The sequence below is a fragment of the Ranitomeya variabilis genome, chromosome 4 (assembly GCF_051348905.1).
Source record: "Ranitomeya variabilis isolate aRanVar5 chromosome 4, aRanVar5.hap1, whole genome shotgun sequence".
Classification (NCBI taxonomy): domain Eukaryota; kingdom Metazoa; phylum Chordata; class Amphibia; order Anura; family Dendrobatidae; genus Ranitomeya; species Ranitomeya variabilis.
Window position 1 is genome coordinate 149,681,140 of NC_135235.1, and position 19,974 is coordinate 149,701,113.

The 19,974-nt window shown below is 43.8% G+C and overlaps 1 protein-coding gene across 4 annotated transcripts in view; it reads left to right on the top strand.

Moving 5' to 3' along the window:
* Positions 1 to 19,974, top strand: part of BMPR1A (bone morphogenetic protein receptor type 1A) — a 149,041-nt gene that overhangs the window by 37,656 nt on the left and 91,411 nt on the right. Inside the window, exon 2 of one of the 4 annotated variants that reach the window (XM_077259321.1) lies at positions 230 to 307. The exons of 2 other annotated variants lie outside the window; for them this stretch is intronic. The gene's annotated coding sequence lies outside the window, so the exon portion shown is untranslated. The remainder of the gene's footprint in view (positions 1 to 229; positions 308 to 19,974) is intronic. One more of the 4 variants, XM_077259322.1, reaches the window with a different exon arrangement.

Sequence of the window (19,974 nt, forward strand, 5' to 3'; positions counted from 1 at the left end):
TAGAAAATCATCAAAAAGTTAATTTATTTCTGTTCAATACAAAAAGTATATGGAGTCATTACAATCAAGAGTGATCTATTTCAAGTGTTTATTCCTGTTAATGTTGATGATTATGGCTTACAGCCAATGAAAACCCAAAAGCCATTATCTCAGTAAATTAGAATAATTAACAAAAAAACACCTGCAAAGGCTTCCTAAGCAATTAAAAAGGTCCCTTTGTCTGTTTCAGTAGGATCCATAATCATGGGGAAGACTGCTGACTTGACAAAGGTCCAGAAGGCCGTCATTGACACACTCCACAAGGAGGGTAAGGCACTAAAGGTCATTGCTAAAGAAGCTGGCTGTTCACATATGCTGTATCCAAGTATATTAATGGAAAGTTGAGTGGTAGAAAAAGGTGGACAAACAACGGGATAACTGCAGCCTTGAAAAGATTAAGAAAAGGCCATTCAAAAATGTGGGGGCGATTCACAAGGTGTGGACTGCTGCTGGAGTCATTGCTTTAAGAGCCACCACACACAGACGTATCCAGGACATGGGCTGCAAGTGTTGCATTCCTTGTGTGAAGCCACTCATGACCAACACACCACCAGAAGCGTCTTACCTGGGCCAAGTAGAAAAAGAACTGGACTGTTGCTCAGTAGTCCAAGGTGTTGTTTTGAGATGAAAGTAAATTTTGCATTTCATTTGGAAATCAAGGTCCCAGAATCTGGAGGAAGTATAGAGGCACACAATCCAAGCTGCTTGAGGTCTAGTGTGAAGTTTCCATAATCAATGATGGTTTGGGGAGCCATGTCATCTGCTGGTGTAGGTCCACTGTGTTTTATCAAGACCAAAGTCAGCGCAGCCGTCTACCAGGAAATTTTAGAGAGTACTTCATGCTTCCCTCTGCCAGCAAGCTTTTTGGTGATTATAATTTCATTCTCCAGCAGGACTTGGCACCCGTCCCCACTGCCAAAGTACCAATACCTGTTTTAAAAACCACAGTATCACTGTGCATGATTGGCAGCAAACTCGCCTGACCTTAACCCCATAGAGAATCTATGAGATATTGTGAAGAAGATGAGACGCCAGACCCAACAATGCAGACGAGCTGAAGGCTGCTATCAAAGCAACCTGGGCTTCCATAACTCCTCAGCAGTGCCACAGGTTAATTCCCTCCATGCCACGCCGCATTGATTAAGTACTAATTGAATCAAAAGGATTGAGTGCATTTACTGAACATACATTTCAATAGGCCAGCATTTCGGATTTTAAAATCATTTTTCAAGCTGGTGTGTTCTAATTTATCGAGATAATGACTTTTGGGTTTTCATTGGCTGTAAGCCATAATCATCAACATTAACAGAAATAAACACTAGAAATCACTGTAATGACTCTGTATAAGGCTGCTTTCACACTAGCGTCGTACGACGCACGTCGCAATGCGTAGTTTTGGAGAAAAAACGCATCCTGCAAAATTGCCTGCAGGATGCGTTATTTCTCCATACACTTGCATTAGCGACGCATTGCGACGGATTGCCATACGTTGCATCCGTCGTGCGACCAATGCGTCGTGTTGTGGCGGTCCGTCGGCACAAAAAAAGTTACATGTAACTTTTTTTGTGCGTCGTGTCCGCCATTTCCGACCGAGCATGCGCGGCCGGAACTCCGCCTCCTCCTCCCCGGAAATCACAATGGGGCAGCGGATGCGTTGTAAAACTGCATCCGCTGCCTCCGTTGTGTTTTTTTTGCACAGTATGCGTCGGCACGTCGCATTGCGACGTGCGTCGTACGAGGCTAGTGTGAAAGTAGCCTAAGGCTGCCGTCACACTAGCAGTATTTGGTCAGTATTTTACATCAGTATTTGTAAGCCAAAACCAGGAGTGGGTGATAAATGCAGAAGTGGTGCATATGTTTCTATTATACTCTTCCTCTATTTGTCCCACTCCTGGTTTTGGCTTCCACATACTGATGTAAAATACTGACCAAATACTGCTAGTGTGATGGCAGCCTAAGAGTTTCACTTTTTGTATTGAAGAACTGAAATAAATTAACTTTTTGATGATATTCTAATTTAGTGAGAAGCACTTGTGTATATATATATTTGGTGGTAAATACCGTAAGTGTTTGCTGGCGTCTGTAATTTCTCCTATTCCTTACTATGGTAAGATGTCTTGTCCAGGCTGAGCAGTCTGCTGCGCCATTCTTTCAAGAGCTCAGATTTCTTGCTAAATGTGGCTGAGAGAAGAAGAGGTGGGGGGCAGGATCAGGTTACATGTTCTGCGTTCCAGAGTTTGCAGCTACACTTGAAGATTGGAGCCGTGCTGACTAGGAGAGAACTGCAATCTCTGCATCCAACACAGCCCTGCCCCCACTCTCTGTGGGATCGCACGTTACATTTACTACAGCTTTCTTTTCTCACATAGAATTAAAAATACCTCGCTGTCCGCATATTTTCTTTCCTATTCTTGTTTATTGCTATATATTGTTTAGCGTGCTATTGAAGGGGCGCGATGTGATTCTGCTCCAAAATCCCGACAGACGCCGATTACTCACTGTGCACTGTGAAGTTAATGTGATGATTGTGTCCATAGGTCCATGAGTGTCAGCAGGTGGTGGGAGCTGGGATCTCTGCTTGGCAAATTAATTACGTTTTGAATTGCCGCAGGAAATCTGTCACAGGACCCCATACACCTTAGGCCGTATAGCACGGCCAAGTGATATGCAATAAAACATCACATAGCACTCGGCCCAGTGTTACACTATGGGGCAGCTCAGATCTGCGATTATTTTCTCTTGGCAGTGAGACTCGGATCACTCGCACCCACACAAGTCTATGGGTGCTAGTGAAACATCGCACTGCGCTCGGATATCACCCGAGTGCAGTGCGATATACGCAGGCAGCAGAGGAGATGGAGAAATTACTTTCTTGTTCTCCACCACAGCTGTGATCTGATCCTGTCATGCTAGAGGATCGGAGCACAGTAGCCTGACACTCGCTCCTCTGACCGCAGAGCAGGAGCCCGCAGAGCAGGAGCTGAGGGTCATTAGTGAGTGCAACTCTGGCCTTAGGCCGGGGTCACACTTGCGAGTGTGATGCAAGAAACGCACGCATCAATATCCGGCGCTGCCGCCACTTGGGAGCGAAGAGTGCAGCTTCTTGCATCACACTCGCAAGTGTGACCCCGGCCTTAAGGTACCTTCACACGAAGCGACGCTGCAGCGATAGCGACAACGATGCCGATCGCTGCAGCGTCGCTGTTTGGTTGCTGGAGAGCTGTCACACAGACCGCTCTCCAGCAACCAACGATGCTGAGGTCCCCGGGTAACCAGGGTAAACATCGGGTTGCTAAGCGCAGGGCCGCGCTTAGTAACCCGATGTTTACCCTGGTTACCAGCGTAAAAGTAAAAAAAACAAACAGTACATGCTCACCTGCGCGTCCCCCGGCGTCTGCTTCCTGACACTGACTGAGCTCCGGCCCTAACAGCACAGCGGTGACGTCACCGCTGTGCTTTCACTTTCACTTTAGGGCCGGCGCTCAGTAAGTGTCAGGAAGCAGACGCTGGGGGACGTATGTAAGTATGTACTGTTTGGTTTTTTTACTTTTACGCTGGTAACCAGGGTAAACATCGGGTTACTAAGTGCGGCCCTGCGCTTGGTAACCCGATGTTTACCCTGGTTACCAGTGTAAAACATCGCTGGTATCGTTGCTTTTGCTTTCAAACACAACGATACACGGCGATCGGACGACCAAATAAAGTTCTGGACTTTATTCAGCAACATCACAGCAGGATCCTGATCGCTGCTGCGTGTCAAACTAAACGATATCGCTAGCCAGGACGCTGCAACGTCACGGATCGCTAGCGATATCGTTACAAAGTCGTTTCGTGTGAAGGTACCTTTAGACTTAAATCTGTTGAACCCACCAACAGTCTATATGCGACCTTCTGACTCGTCCCTGCAGATGGTGCTGGAGAGAAGAGTCCTGTTGGATTTCCGCTCTTTTTGTTCTCTGGGAAATATCCCCTCTGGCGGCGGTTTTATCATAGTGGATATAGGAATGTACGGCTGATACAGGCCTCTCGTACATAATAATTTATATATATATATTATACACACTGTGTGTATATATGTATGAATGTGTGTGTGCATATGTGTGTGTGTGTGTGTATATATATATATATCTATCCATATCCATATCCCTATAAACTAAGTTATTTTGCAGTGAACATGGAAATTATTCTCCGTTCTCCACCTTGAAAAACTGTGTGGGGAAAAAAGATTTGGATATACTGCCAATTTTGCAAGTTTTCTCATCTACAAAGAATGGAGAGATCTGTAATTTTTATCGTAGGTACACTTCAACTGTGAGAGATTGAATCTAAAATTAAAAAACAGGAAATCACATTGTATGATTTTTAAACAATTAATTTGCTTTTTATTACATGACACAAGTATTTGATCACTTACCAACCAGTAAGAATCTTAGTTCTCATAGACCTGTTAGTTTTTCTTTAAGGGTGCGAGTCCACGGTCCGGATTGACGGAGCGGATAACCCGCTCCGCCCAAAGCGCCACCCCTTACTATACGCGCGGTGATTACGGATGTGTTCATTGCACACATCCAGAATCTCCGCACTCCATACATAAAACCTTGTTATTTACCTTGCGGCGACGGAGAAGGATGAGTACAACGCCAAGAACACTGTCCCAAATGTGAAGCATGGTGGGATAAACATCATACTTTGGGTGTGTGTTTCTGCAAAGGGGACAGAACTTCTGCACCTTATTGAAGGGAAGATGCATGGGGTCATGTATCGCAAGATTTTGTTCAACAACCACCTTCCTTCCCTCAGTAAAAACATTGAAGATGGGTCGTGGCTGGGTCTTCCACAATCACACTGAACCAAAACAAACAGCCAGGGTAACTAAGGAATGGCTCCGGTAAATCATTTCAAGGTCCTGGTGTGGCCTAGTCAGTGTCCAGACCTGAACCCAATAGAAAATATTTAAAGGAAGCTGAAACTCAATGTTGCCCAGCGACAGCTACGAAACCTGAAAGATCTGGAAGAAGATCTGTATGGAGGAGTGGGCCAAACCTGGGTACAGGTTTCTATTCCAAATATTAAGTTCTGTTTTTCTATGGTATTGAATACTTATTTCATGCAATAAAATGCTAATTAATTATGTAAAAATTATACAATGTCATGTTCTGGATTTTTTTTTCAAGATTCTGTCTCTCACAGTTGAAGTGTATCTACGATAAAAATTACAGACCTCTCAATTCTTTGTAGATGGGAAAACTAGCACAATCGGCAGTGTATCACATACCTGTACTTATTTTACCCACTGTATGTGCAAATAGCCTCTTCAGAGAGGTGGAGGATGTCCTAAACTTGAGCATCACCTTTTGGATGTAGCAGTCCAAAAGTCAACATTGATGACATTTAGATTTGTTACATTGCTAAAGTTCTAGTCCTTTTCCTCTATGGTAATTTAAATATGCAGTTATCTTATTCCGGGGTGCTTTTCTATGTCTCTTTACACTCCCTTGGAGTGTTTCACCTTAGATCTACATAAAGACCTAGATGGGAAAGATCCCTCTCTACATCAGTCATAGTGACAGGTCCCTGATATGAGTGGCATCGTTTTGTTCACCACTACATGTACACACATACTATGTATGCAGAACTATGTATGGCAGAACTTGCTGCCCATCCTCGGACCAGAATTATAGTTGTTGTTATGTGACCGTTCATGTCACTGCTCACGGTCACCTTACTGTGTCTTGTCTTGCGTCCGATCACCTTGGAAAAAGCAACCACTCTTACGTGACCACTATGTAGATGGCAGGTGAAAAAGCCTTCCTTGAAGAATGTTTCTCTTTGTGATACTAAGATCATGCAGACTAGTGATGAGCGAGTGTACTCGTTGCTCGGGTTTTCCAGAGCACGCTCGGGTGATCTCCGAGTATTTGACTGCTCGGAAATATAGTTTTCATCGTGGCAGCAGAATGATTTACAGCTACTAGCCAGCGTGATTACATGTGGGGATTCCCTAGCAACCAGGCAACCCCCACATGTACTCAGCCTGGCTAGTAGCTGTAAATCATTCAGCTGCTGCGATGAAAACTATATCTCCGAGCAGTCAAATACTCGGAGGTCACCCAAGCGTGCTCAGGAAAACGAGCAACGAGTATACTCGCTCATCACTAATGCAGACCCTAATTACTAAGTAGAATAGTATTGTGCCCCATATACCTCGCACACACACAGCCCTTTATCAATAAGTAAAATAGCATCGTTCCCCGTATACTTTTCACAGGGTGTTTTAGCATTTCAGAATTGCATCACGGCAGGAGCTGAAGCTTGAAAACAAGCAGTCATTTATATTGCAGGTGTTGTATCCTGGTATCAATCATCAGTAGAGGGCGAGGTTTGTGTCTGTCATCACTCATGGCTTGGGATCCTGGAAGGTTTGGCACTACTAGAAGACACACCTTTCCAACTATTAGTATTAAATACTTTGATCATTCTTGTACAATCCTGAATGGAAGCCTGTCTTTGCATTCAAGGCAATGCAGGGAACTACAGAGTCAATTCTGCAATGCTTTAAGATTGTATAAGGGACGATAATGTTCGTTACATGTTCTGTTGAACAGTATGGGGAGGATCTGCTACTATCTAACACTATTGTTCCACCTCATAAACCCCTCTTCAAGGAGCAGTGATCTTGATTTCTATTTATCTCTGTTCAGTGCATTGATGCCTCTCATAAGATGTTACACAGATACAGCCAATTACTAAGTATTTGTCTAAAATAGGAAGCCTCCCTTTAACGATGAACTTTCACTAAATTTTTCATGTTGAACTGGACAGTACAATAGAGGTGATTGAGCTATGAGAGGAGGAGAGCTGCTAGAAGGGTTTGTAATGTTGTGCAGCTAAACTCAGCTGTGCTGCGCCTCCTCCACACAGGCTACCAGGTCCTTTTATGACTCGTGAGTGATCACGCTCTAATCCTAGCACTTTCTGCAGGATGTTAGACCAGGAGATCAGGTGACAGATGCCTGTCATTGCATCTCACACAGTGAGAAACCTCTATAGCGGGGCCGTGGTCTTTCTTAATAGTGAGTTTTGCTGCCTGCTTATGATTGGTTAACATCACCCTGGGAGAAGAACACTCAAGGAGAAAACTATGATAACTTTTAATTCCAAGTAGGTGCCAACTCATTACAATGGGCAGCACGGTGGCGCAGTGGTTAGCACAGCAGCCTTGCAGCGCTGGAGTCCTGGGTTCTAATCCCACCTTGGACAACATCTGCAAAGAGTTTGTATGTTCTCTCCGTGTTTGCGTGGGTTTCCTCCGGGCACTCCGGTTTCCTCCCACATTCCAAAGACATACTGATAGGGAATTTAGATTGTGAGCCCCATCAGGGACAGCGATGATAATGTGTACAAACTGTAAAGCGCTGCGCAATATGTTAGCGCTATATAAAAATAAAGATTATTATTATTATTATTACTTGCCAAATACATTAATTTCTAATATGTCTGCAAGGGTGATGTAAAAATAACCCTAAGGCTATGTGCACACAATGCGGATTTGCTTACAGAAATGTCTGTAAGGTTTCTGCATATCTTGGCAAAAAAACGCAGTGGAAAATCCGTGCCTTTTTGTTGCAGATTTTCATGCGGTTTTGTAAGCTTCGCCCACACGCTCTTCCTCCATCAGACATCGTTACCTGAATGACAATTCTGCAGCGTTTTTGGAAGCAAATCCGCAGACCTTTTTACTCTTGCGTTTTTGCTGTGGATTTGAGTGACTCAATGGAAGTCAATGAGTGCAGAAACGCTGCAGGTCCGCAAAAAGAATTGACATGCTGCGGAAAATAAACCTCTGCAAATAAGGACGGAAATTTCCTAATCATGTGCACAACACTTCTGGAAAGTCATTGATTAACACTGCTTAAGTAATCCATTGCGTTTTTGGAGCATTTCCACAGGAAAAACGCTGTTGAAGTGCTACAAATCTGCATCGTGTACACATAGCCTTAAACACGTTATTCCAGTCTGCAGCCACTATTGTATCCCATGTCCTGTTCAGCATGTAAATTCGGTGACAAGTACTCTTTAACAAATGGGTTTGCCTGCCTACTTATTTATTCACATCACTTCCAGGGGTGCAATTTATATGCTGTCATTGGATGGTGCTGATTCTTGCAGACTAAAGGTACCTTCACACTAAGCGACTTTGCAGCGAGAACGACGACAATCCGTGACGTTGCAGCGTCCTGGATAGCGATCTCGTTGTGTTTGACACGCAGCAGCGATCTGGATCCCGCTGTGATATCGCTGGTCGGAGCTAGAAGTCCAGAACTTTATTTAGTCGCTGATCACCCGCTGTCCATCCCTTGATCGGCGTGTGTGACGCCGACCCAGCGATGTGTTCACTTGTAACCAGGGTAAACATCGGGTTACTAAGCGCAGGGCCGCGCTTAGTAACCCAATATTTACCCTGGTTACCATTGTAAAAGTAAAAAAAAAAAAACAGTACATACTCACCTTCTGATGTCTGTCACGTCCCCCGGCGTCCACAGGGTTACGCGCTGCTGCTCAGAGACTCCTGCACTGAATGTGTCAGTGCCGGCAGTAACAGCGGTGACGTCACCGCTGTGCTCTGCTTTACGGCCGGCACTGACAGTCAGTGCAGGAAGATGTGAGCAGCAGCGCGTAACCCTGTGGACGCCGGGGGACGTGACAGACATCAGAAGGTGAGTATGTAGTGGTTTTTTTTTTTTACTTTTACAATGGTAACCACGGTAAATATCGGGTTACTAAGCGCGGCCCTGCACTTAGTAACCCGATGTTTACCCTGGTTACCTGGGTGCTGCAGGGGGACTTCGGCATCGTTGAAGACAGTTTCAATGATGCCGAAGTCGTTCCCCTGATCGTTGGTCGCTGGAGAGAGCTGTCTGTGTGACAGCTCCCAGCGACCTAAACAGCGACGCTGCAGCGATCGGCTCGTTGTCTATATCGCTGCAGCGTCGCTGAGTGTGATGGTACCTTTAGAATTACATTGCTCTTAGGGTAAAAGTATGCGAAATAGGACAGATGAAAAAACCCTGTTTCTTTACTGACACCTCCAGGAAATTACTCTGGAAGTAAAGGTCCCAAGCCTTGAAATATTTCTGTGCCCACAGTTTAATTACATTGTGGCCACATAAATACGGTATGCGTGCTCTTACTTTCAGGATGCATTTCCCCATATTGTTATCCTGCCTGCCCTGCAACATACCATACAGTTTGTGGCACATCATATATACTGCTCAAAAAATAGAGGGAACACCTACAAACGACATCCTAGATGTCACTAAATGAAATATTCCAGTTACAAATCTTTATTCATTACATAGTAGAATGCATTGAGAACAATAAAACATAATTTTGATTTACATTGTGATCATTTTTATCATCCCGTGGAGGAGTGGATTTGGAATGATATTGAAAATCAAAGTGGAAAATCAAATTAGACTGATCCAACTTCGGCGGAAATGCCTCAAGGCACTGAAATGGTGCCCCGTAGTGTGTGGCCTCCATGTACCTATATGACCTCCCTACAACGCCTTCTGATGAGGCGGCGGATGTTCTTTTGAAGGATCTCCTCCCAGACCTGGATTAACCCCTTCAAGATGGAGCCCTTTTTCATTTTTGAGTTTCTGTTTTTCGCTCCCCTTCTTCTCAGAGCCATAACTTTATTTTTCCATCAATATGGCCATGACATGTGCCGGGAAAAATGTGGGCTCAGCGCTGGAGCCCACATAAAAGGGGGAGACACGACATGCGCAGTACTAGTACAGCGCATGTCGTGAAGGGGTTAAAGCATCAGACAACTCCTGGACACAGTGTGAGGTGCAACGTGGCGCTTTTGGATGGAACGAGACATGATATCCCAGATGAGCTTGTTTGGATTCAGGTCTGGGGAATGGGCGGGCCAGTCCAGAGCATCAATGCCTTCATCTTGCCGGAACTGCTGACACACTCCAGCCACATGATGCCTAGCATTGTCATTCATCAGAAGGAACCTAGGGCCCACTTCACCTGCATATGGTCTCACAATGGGTCTGAGGATCTCATACCGGTACCTAATGGCAGTCATGGTACCTCTGGCTAGCACATGAAGAGCAGTGTTGCCCCCCCGAAGAAATAACATAGTAACATAGTAAGGCCGAAAAAAGACATTTGTCCATCCAGTTCAGCCTATATTCTATCATAATAAATCCCCAGATCTACGTCCTTCTACAGAACCTAATAATTGTATGATACAATATTGTTCTGCTCCAGGAAGACATCCAGGCCTCTCTTGAACCCCTCAACTGAGTTCGCCATCACCACCTCCTCAGGCAAGCAATTCCAGATTCTCACTGCCCTAACAGTAAAGAATCCTCTTCTATGTTGGTGGAAAAACCTTCTCTCCTCCAGACGCAAAGAATGCCCCCTTGTGCCCGTCACCTTCCTTGGTATAAACAGATCCTCAGCGAGATATTTGTATTGTCCCCTTATATACTTATACATGGTTATTAGATCGCCCCTCAGTCGTCTTTTTTCTAGACTAAATAATCCTAATTTCGCTAATCTATCTGGGTATTGTAGTGCTCCCATCCCCCTTATTAATTTTGTTGCCCTCCTTTGTACTCTCTCTAGTTCCATTATATCCTTCCTGAGCACCGGTGCCCAAAACTGGACACAGTACTCCATGTGCGGTCTAACTAGGGATTTGTACAGAGGCAGTATAATGCTCTCATCATGTGTATCCAGACCTCTTTTAATGCACCCCATGATCCTGTTTGCCTTGGCAGCTGCTGCCTGGCACTGGCTGCTCCAGGTAAGTTTATCATTAACTAGGATCCCCAAGTCCTTCTCCCTGTCAGATTTACCCAGTGGTTTCCCGTTCAGTGTGTAATGGTGATATTGATTCCTTCTTCCCATGTGTATAACCTTACATTTATCATTGTTAAACCTCATCTGCCACCTTTCAGCCCAAGTTTCCAACTTATCCAGATCCATCTGTAGCAGAATACTATCTTCTCTTGTATTAACTGCTTTACATAGTTTTGTATCATCTGCAAATATCAATATTTTACTGTGTAAACCTTCTACCAGATCATTAATGAATATGTTGAAGAGAACAGGTCCCAATACCGACCCCTGCGGTACCCCACTGGTCACAGCGACCCAGTTAGAGACTATACCATTTACAACCACCCTCTGCTTTCTATCACTAAGCCAGTTACTAACCCATTTACACACATTTTCCCCCAGACCAAGCATTCTCATTTTGTGTACCAACCTCTTGTGCGGCACGGTATCAAATGCTTTGGAAAAATCGAGATATACCACGTCCAATGACTCACCGTGGTCCAGCCTATAGCTTACCTCTTCATAAAAACTGATTAGATTGGTTTGACAGGAGCGATTTCTCATAAACCCATGCTGATATGGAGTTAAACAGTTATTCTCATTGAGATAATCCAGAACATCCTTCAGAAACCCTTCAAATATTTTACCAACAATAGAGGTTAGACTTACTGGCCTATAATTTCCAGGTTCACTTTTAGAGCCCTTTTTGAATATTGGCACCACATTTGCTATGCGCCAGTCCTGCGGAACAGACCCCGTTGCTATAGAGTCCCTAAAAATAAGAAATAATGGCTTATCTATTACATTACTTAGTTCTCTTAGTACTCGTGGGTGTATGCCATCCGGACCCGGAGATTTATCTATTTTAATCTTATTTAGCCGGTTTCGCACCTCTTCTTGGGTTAGATTGGTGACCCTTAATATAGGGTTTTCATTGTTTCTTGGGATTTCACCTAGCATTTCATTTTCCACTGTGAATACCGTGGAGAAGAAGGTGTTTAATATGTTAGCCTTTTCCTCGTCATCTACAACCATTCTTTCCTCACTATTTTTTAAGGGGCCTACATTTTCAGTTTTTATTCTTTTACTATTGATATAGTTGAAGAACAGTTTGGGATTAGTTTTACTCTCCTTAGCAATGTGCTTCTCTGTTTCCTTTTTGGCAGCTTTAATTAGTTTTTTAGATAAAGTATTTTTCTCCCTATAGTTTTTTAGAGCTTCAATGGTGCCATCCTGCTTTAGTAGTGCAAATGCTTTCTTTTTACTGTTAATTGCCTGTCTTACTTCTTTGTTTAGCCACATTGGGTTTTTCCTATTTCTAGTCCTTTTATTCCCACAAGGTATAAACCGCTTACAGTGCCTATTTAGGATGTTCTTAAACATTTTCCATTTATTATCTGTATTCTTATTTCTGAGGATATTGTCCCAGTCTACCAGATTAAGGGCATCTCTAAGCTGGTCAAACTTTGCCTTCCTAAAGTTCAGTGTTTTTGTGACTCCCTGACAAGTCCCCCTAGTGAAAGACAGGTGAAACTGTACAATATTGTGGTCGCTATTTCCTAGATGCCCGACCACCTGCAGATTTGTTATTCTGTCAGGTCTATTAGATAGTATTAGGTCTAAAAGTGCTGCTCCTCTGGTTGGATTCTGCACCAATTGTGAAAGATAATTTTTCTTGGTTATTAGCAGAAACCTGTTGCCTTTATGGGTTTCACAGGTTTCTGTTTCCCAGTTAATATCCGGGTAGTTAAAGTCCCACATAACCAGGACCTCATTATGGGTTGCAGCTTCATCTATCTGCTTTAGAAGTAGACTTTCCATGATTTCTGTTATATTTGGGGGTTTGTAACAGACCCCAATGAGAATTTTGTTACCATTTTTCCCTCCATGAATTTGGACCCATATGGACTTGATATCCTCATTCCCTTCGCTAATATCCTCCCTTAAAGTGGACTTTAGACAAGACTTTACATAGAGACAAACCCCTCCTCCTCTCCGATTTTTACGATCCTTTCTAAACAGACCTTAACCCTGTAAGTTAACTGCCCAGTCATAGCTTTCATCTAACCATGTCTCGGTTATTCCCACTATGTCAAAGTTACCTGTAGATATTTCTGCTTCTAGTTCTTCCATCTTGTTTGTCAGGCTTCTGGCGTTTGCGAGCATGCAGTTTAGAGGATTTTGTTTTGTTCCAATCTCCTCGCTGTGGATTGTTTTAGAAATGTTCTTACCTCCCTTATGAGTATGTTTACCTGGGTCTTCTTTGTTCGAGTCTAATGTTTTTCTTCCTGTCCCCTCCTCTTCTAGTTTAACGCCCTCCTGATGAGTGTAGCGAGTCTTCTGGCGAATGTGTGTTTCCCAGGTTTGTTGAGGTGTAGTCCGTCTCTGGCGAGGAGTCCATCGTACAAGTAATTCACACCGTGGTCCAGGAATCCGAATCCTTGTTGTCTGCACCATCGTCTTAGCCAGTTGTTCGCATCAAGGATCCTGTTCTATCTCCTGGTGCTATGCCCGTCTACTGGAAGGATAGAAGAAAAAACTACCTGTGCATCCAGTTCCTTTACTTTCTTCCCCAACTCTTCAAAGTCCTTGCAGATTGTCGGTAGGTCCTTCCTTGCCGTGTCATTGGTGCCAACATGTATCAGAAGAAATGGGTGGACGTCCTTGGAGCTGAAGAGCTTTGGTATCCTATCGGTCACATCCTTGATCATCGCACCTGGAAGGCAGCATACTTCTCTTGCGGTTATTTCCGGTCTGCAGATGGCTGCTTCTGTGCCTCTCAGTAGTGAGTCTCCCACCACCACCACTCTTCGTTGCTTCTTGGCTGTACTTTTTGCTGTCACTTGTTGCTGTGTACCCTTTTCTTTTTTGCTTGCTGGTAGTGCTTCATCCTTAGGTGTGCCATCTTCATCCTCTACAAAGATTTGATATCGGTTCTTCAGTTGTGTGGTTGGTGATTTCTCCATGGTCTTCTTGCTTCTTTTGGTCACATGCTTCCACTCATCTGCTTTTGGAGGTTCTCTGACACTTTTTTCACCTTCTGTGACCAGTAGAGATGCTTCTGTTCTGTCTAGGAAGTCTTCATTCTCTTTGAGTTTCAAAGTTGCTATTCTTTCTTCCAGACCCCGCACCTTTTCTTCTAAAAGGGCCACTAGTCTACACTTCTGACAGGTGAAATTGGATTCTTCTTCGGGTCGATCTGTGAACATGTAGCACATGCTGCAGCTCACCATGTAGGTTGCCACATCTGCCATGTTGCTCCTAGATCCTGCAGACTTGCTGTGTTTTCCTTCTTGTGTAAATTCCTCCCCACACCATTATTGACCCACTGCCAACCAAATCGATAATGCTGGAGGGTGTTGCAGGCAGCAGAACAGTCTGCACGGCGTCTCCAAACTCTGTAACCTCTGTCACTTGTTCTCAGTGTGAACCTGCTCATCCATGACGAGCGCAGGGCGCCAGTGTTGAATCAGTCAATCTGTGTTATCTGGAAAATGCCAATCGCCCTGCACGGTGTTGGGCTGTAAGCACAACACCCACTGTTGGACGTCATACAACTCTCATGGAGTCTGTTTTTGACAGTTTGAGCAGACACATGGATGTTGGTGGCCTGCTGCAGGTCATTTTGCACTCTGGCACTGTTCCTCCTTGCACAAAGATGAAGGTAGTGGTCCTGCTGCTGGGTTGTTGCCCTCCTACGGCCCTTCCACATTTCCAGGTGTACTGGTCTGACTCCTGGTCTCTGCTCCTTGCTATGCACACTGTGCTGACACACAGCTACCCTTCTTGCCAAAGGTTGCAATTTGTGCCATCCTACCTGAACATCGTGTCTGGGTTGTACAGTATACATCGCCTCCTGACAAAATGCAAAAGTGTCCAAAACAGCTAAAAATTATGAGAGCAGAACCACTCCTTTTTAAGAGTTGTCCATTTGCACAACAGCAGGAGAAATTGATTCACACTTGCTGTTACTTCATAACTGGAAAAACAACCCAAGAAAAAAAAGATCCCTAAAAAATAACCTTTATTACTTAAAGTTAAGAAATTCCAAATTGGGAGACAAATACCAGCAGGATTATCTTAGGGAATAGAAAAATCAAATAGTGTGTACTAATAAACTCTGCAGGTCCACTAATCTGGCACCTGCCTAGCAGTGGAGGTTCGCACCCTAAGTTTCAGCGGTAGGCGCCCCAACTCCGCGGCGGCTTGCCCGGATATCCCTAGAAATCCCTAGAATCAATATGTCCCAATACACCCTATGCCCATGTCAAAAAACACAAAAAAATGAAAACCAAAAATAGAAAAAATGAAAAAAAAAAAAAAAAAAAAAAAAAAGCAAAATAACAATATAAAAGGGATATTTTTTGATATTCGGGGCTTTAGTGAATATCAAGCCACCATAAGAATATCCCTTTTATGGACAAATGTCCTTATGCAGATCTACATGAAATACGGGCAAAAAGGATGCAATAATGATGCATTTCATAGTCCTACTGCATGATGGAAAAGAAACAAGACCGGGCTCAGCAACAGAGAGGCTTTCTTTCAAAAATATATCAATCACCCATAATACGGCTGTCAATAACAATGCGTGCACTCAATAATTCATGATGGTATCTAATCTATATAGAATACAGTGTATTAGCCATATACTCATCTGTAGCTCAAAAAAGAGTCACTGGTCAGACTCTTTGCCAAAACCGACATCCCTGAGCAATGCCCGACGCGTTTCCCCCCATTGGAATAATGGGGGTTCATCAGGGGATAATCCCCATCAGAGTAAAGAAAGGCTAAACCTCATAACTGGACAGGTTGATTTCACAGAAGTGTGATTGACTTGGAGCTACCATTACATTCCCTTTTTTTTTTGAACAGTGAATACTGGATGTCCTCTCCATCCCTTTGGCTCTTCACTTCTTTACTGGTGTTCATACTGCCACATAAGCCAAGTTCTCTGTGCCAGCCATGTGATATGGGGCTTGAGTGTCTACAAGCCGGGGAATTCCACTGAACCACTGACTTGAATGTCTTTGATTCCTACTGTCCATTCTAAGGCCCCATACACTTAAGATTAGTAATCCAAACCTTAGATTTTGGTGGGACCAGCTGACCATTTTAATGTGATTTGAGTCCTTCTCTTCTAACACGTTCTCATTAAGGTACCGTTACACTAAACGACTTACCAACGATCACGACCAGCGATATGACCTGGCCGTGATCGTTGGTAAGTCGTTGTGTGGTCGCTGGGGAGCTGTCACACAGACAGCTCTCTCCAGCGACCAACGATCAGAGGAACGACTTCGGCATCGATGAAACTGTCTTCAACTATGCCGAAGTCCCCCTACAGCACCCGGGTAGCCAGGGTAAATATCGGGTTACTAAGTGCAGGGCCGCGCTTAGTGACCCGATATTTACCCTGGTTACCATTGTAAAAGTAAAAAAAAAAAAAAAACACTACATACTCACATTCTGATTACTCTGAAGAGAATCTGTGACTGTAAGGGGAATCTGCCTCCATCATTATAACACTACCAGGTACTGCAGATCAACTCCTACTGAAATGTGTAGGAACCGGAGTGTATTCTCCAGGTGTATGGAGATGCGGTGTCTCACTCCAAACAAAGCTAGTTTCTAGGGGTGCTAGGTGTCAACCCCCAGCAATCTAATTTGATAGCAGTGGGAAACGCCTTTAATTAAGGAATTGCTTTGAGCAGTTAGTGGTTTCACTCTGGCTGTTATTGCTTTTCTTAGCAATGAAACAGAATCCAGAACTTGTCTGACTGAAGCAGACAAAACTTCTCCTTTGTCGTCATTGTTAGGAAGATTTGTTATGTCTGTAACCAGTGTTAGTAACTCACTGTCTGCATGCAACCTGGACCGATAAAATCCACAGACCCGTTTTGTCAGGACCACATTAACCGCTTTCTGTCAGTAAGTACTATGGGGCACATTTACACATTTTACGTTCTCGCAATGAGATTTTGGCGCCTTTTTCACACATCTAAAACGCAGCGTCTTACTGTTCTGCAAAATAGTTGGGATTTATAGACCTCTCGTGCCCACTGGGCTTCTTTTTAAACTGACCTGCGGTTAATTTCTCTTGTGTGTGCGCTGAATTTTCTGTGCGGATTTTCCCCATACACTTGCAGTAGATGCAGAAAATCTGCAGCAAAGAAAGCACATACATTTAGTGCGTTTCCACAGTGGAAAATCATACAAAATGCATATAATCTGCACCTAAGTATCGGTATGTCAAATAAATAAGCTTTGTCGTAGCAATAAATAGGAAGTATTAAAATGAAAGCAGCTTTATTTACAACATGACATACCAAGCAGAGACAGAAGACAAAGCTTCAAAAACACAATAAAAATATGTTCAAAAATGCCAGCAACCAAATTTAAATAATTGGTGCGGAAATTCTGCAATGTCAGAAATTCACCAAAAACTCATCGTGCGTAGTTGGAAAGCTGCAATCATTGGCGATAGTGGAGTCAGTCTGTTTACATGGACCGTCTGACAACACAGAACGACTGCCGATAGGTAAACTTTAACCGATTGTTTAAATGCCGGTCGTCGTCACACAGGCAGACCTAAATAAAAGGTGCGCACTGAGCGGTCTGTATCGCCCGATGAACAAATGCTTTGCTCATTCATCAGAGGTTCGGCAGCCTGTTTATATGGGAAGATGATCGTGAAACAAGACTTAAAAAAAAAAAAATTAAAAAAAAGTCTCATTCACAATGATCTTTCAGTGTAAATGCTCCTTTAGACTGAACTCACCACCGAGAGCTGCAAATAGTGATTTTATCAAAAAGGCATTACAATCTGCCCCTATTTCATGGGAGCCTGTCTCCATAAATACGCTAGTAACCTGTTAATCTGTAGGCTAGCAGCGTCATTATACTGTCCGGCGCCTGCGCGCAGCCAAATACAGCGGGGAGAAAATGATCTTTATTCTCCCCGCCAGCATTCAGTCATAGGGGCGGCACAGGTTGTCACAGTATATAAAGCGGCCGCTGTAACCGTGTCCCCGGCCCTGACTGACACTGGCTCTACACTGCAGCCGGACATAAGTCAGGGCTGGGGACACGGTTACAGCGGCCGCTCTGTATACTTGGTGACTGAATAGCGAATGCTGGTGGGGAGAATAAAGATCATTTTCTGCCATCTTCATTTGGCTGTGTGCAGGCGCCGGGCAGCATCAGAACGCTGTTGACCTGCAGCTTACCCGCATATCTGCAGGTTAACAACGTTATTCCTGGTGACCGGTTTCCTTTAATACTGTTCTCATGTAGTCCATGAGCCGGGCCAGATATCGGTACCACCCGGAGTGACTAATTTTCTTTGGTATTTTTAGGTAGATGCATGTCTGTAGTTTATTTTTTGATATGATAGCCCTTACATATACGTAGCTTATTAACCCCTTCAGCCCTAGGCCTATTTGTACCCAAGTGCCTAAGCCAATCTGACCTGTGCCACTTCATGGGCTAATAACTTTGGAACGCTTTCACCTATCCAAGCCATTCTGAGATTGTTTTCTCGTGACATATTGTACTTCACGTCAGTGCTAAATGGGAGTCAATATATTTTACCTTTCTATATAAAAAAATGCTAAATATTCGGAAATTTTGGAAAAATCGGCAATTTTTTAACTTTGAAATTCTCTGCTTTTTACAAAAATACTGATACCCCCCATAATAGTTATTAATTTACACTCCCCACATGTTTACTTCATATTGGCATCATTTTGAAAATGAAACCTTATTGTTTTACGACGTAATAGGGCTTATAGTTTTATGCGCAATTTTTCACATTTACAGCAAAACCCACTTTTCAAAGGACCAAGTCACTTCTGAAGTCACTTTAAGGGGCTTACATAACAGAAACCACCCATAAATTACCCCATTTTGCAAACTACACCCCTCAAGCTGTTCAAAACTCATTTTTAAAAACTGTTAACCCTTTAGGTGTTCCACAGGAATTTTAGCAGAATGAAGGCGAAATTTCAAAATTTCATTTTTTTTCCAGATATTACATTGTAATCCAATTTTACCTGCAACCTAGCAAGGGTTAACGGCAAACCCAAACTTGGTTACCCTAATTCTGCAGTTTATAGAAAAACTTCCTTCCATGGCTAGAAGAAAACCATGCAAGGGACCTTCACCATCTGGATGAAACACTGAAGAACATCACAAACTTTCGCATCAGTGTGTCGCAGGGATCCTTCGAAAAGCTCTTGGATAATGAATCTTGCACACTTACCCTGAAGCTCTTTCAAGTTTATCTTGAGACCCTCAGAAATGAACAACTCTCAGCATTCTGGATGTCATACTTGGACATGGTCGAGACCATGCTGGCCCTGGTTCGAGCTTCAAGAGAAGGCAACTGGATGCTTCACCTAGGAGCAATCCGACAGATGATACCATGGTGTTTTGCCTATGACAAGGTCAACTATGCCCGATACCTAACCTATTACTATGCCACAATGTCTCGGCTGCCCATAGAACACCCAGAGGTCCATGAATACTTCATGCAAGGTGGCTTTTCGGTCCAGATCGGTAGCAAGAATCCTTTTGGACGAATTCCTGTGGACCAGACCATTGAAGAGACAATCAACAAAGACACCCAGACACCAGGGGGCACAAAAGGCTTCAGCCTCAAAGTTGGAGCTGTTTCCAGGTTCTACCTGACATCAGAGTACCGCAGTATGTACTTGAGGCAGCTGAGGGCCCTGGTAGGCCAACAATATACTGACTTCAGCCATTCAGACCTACAGGTGTCTAGGATTAGAAGAGATGAAGCCGATGTCCAATCTTTCGTTCAACTGCTGGAGACAGGTTGGGTGAACCCCTTCAACAAAGAGCATAATGGTGAACTTATCAGTTTGTCAACAGCGACTGTAGCACCACCAGATGTAGCCAAAGACCTTCAAGGGGCATACAGTATAGGAGAGGATGCATATCAAACATTCAAGGATGAGCGTTTGGGTACCGATAAGCCAACTACATTGTTTCATGACAAGATGACGAAGAACAAACTTAAAACGTTCTCTAACATCCAAATGAAGACAC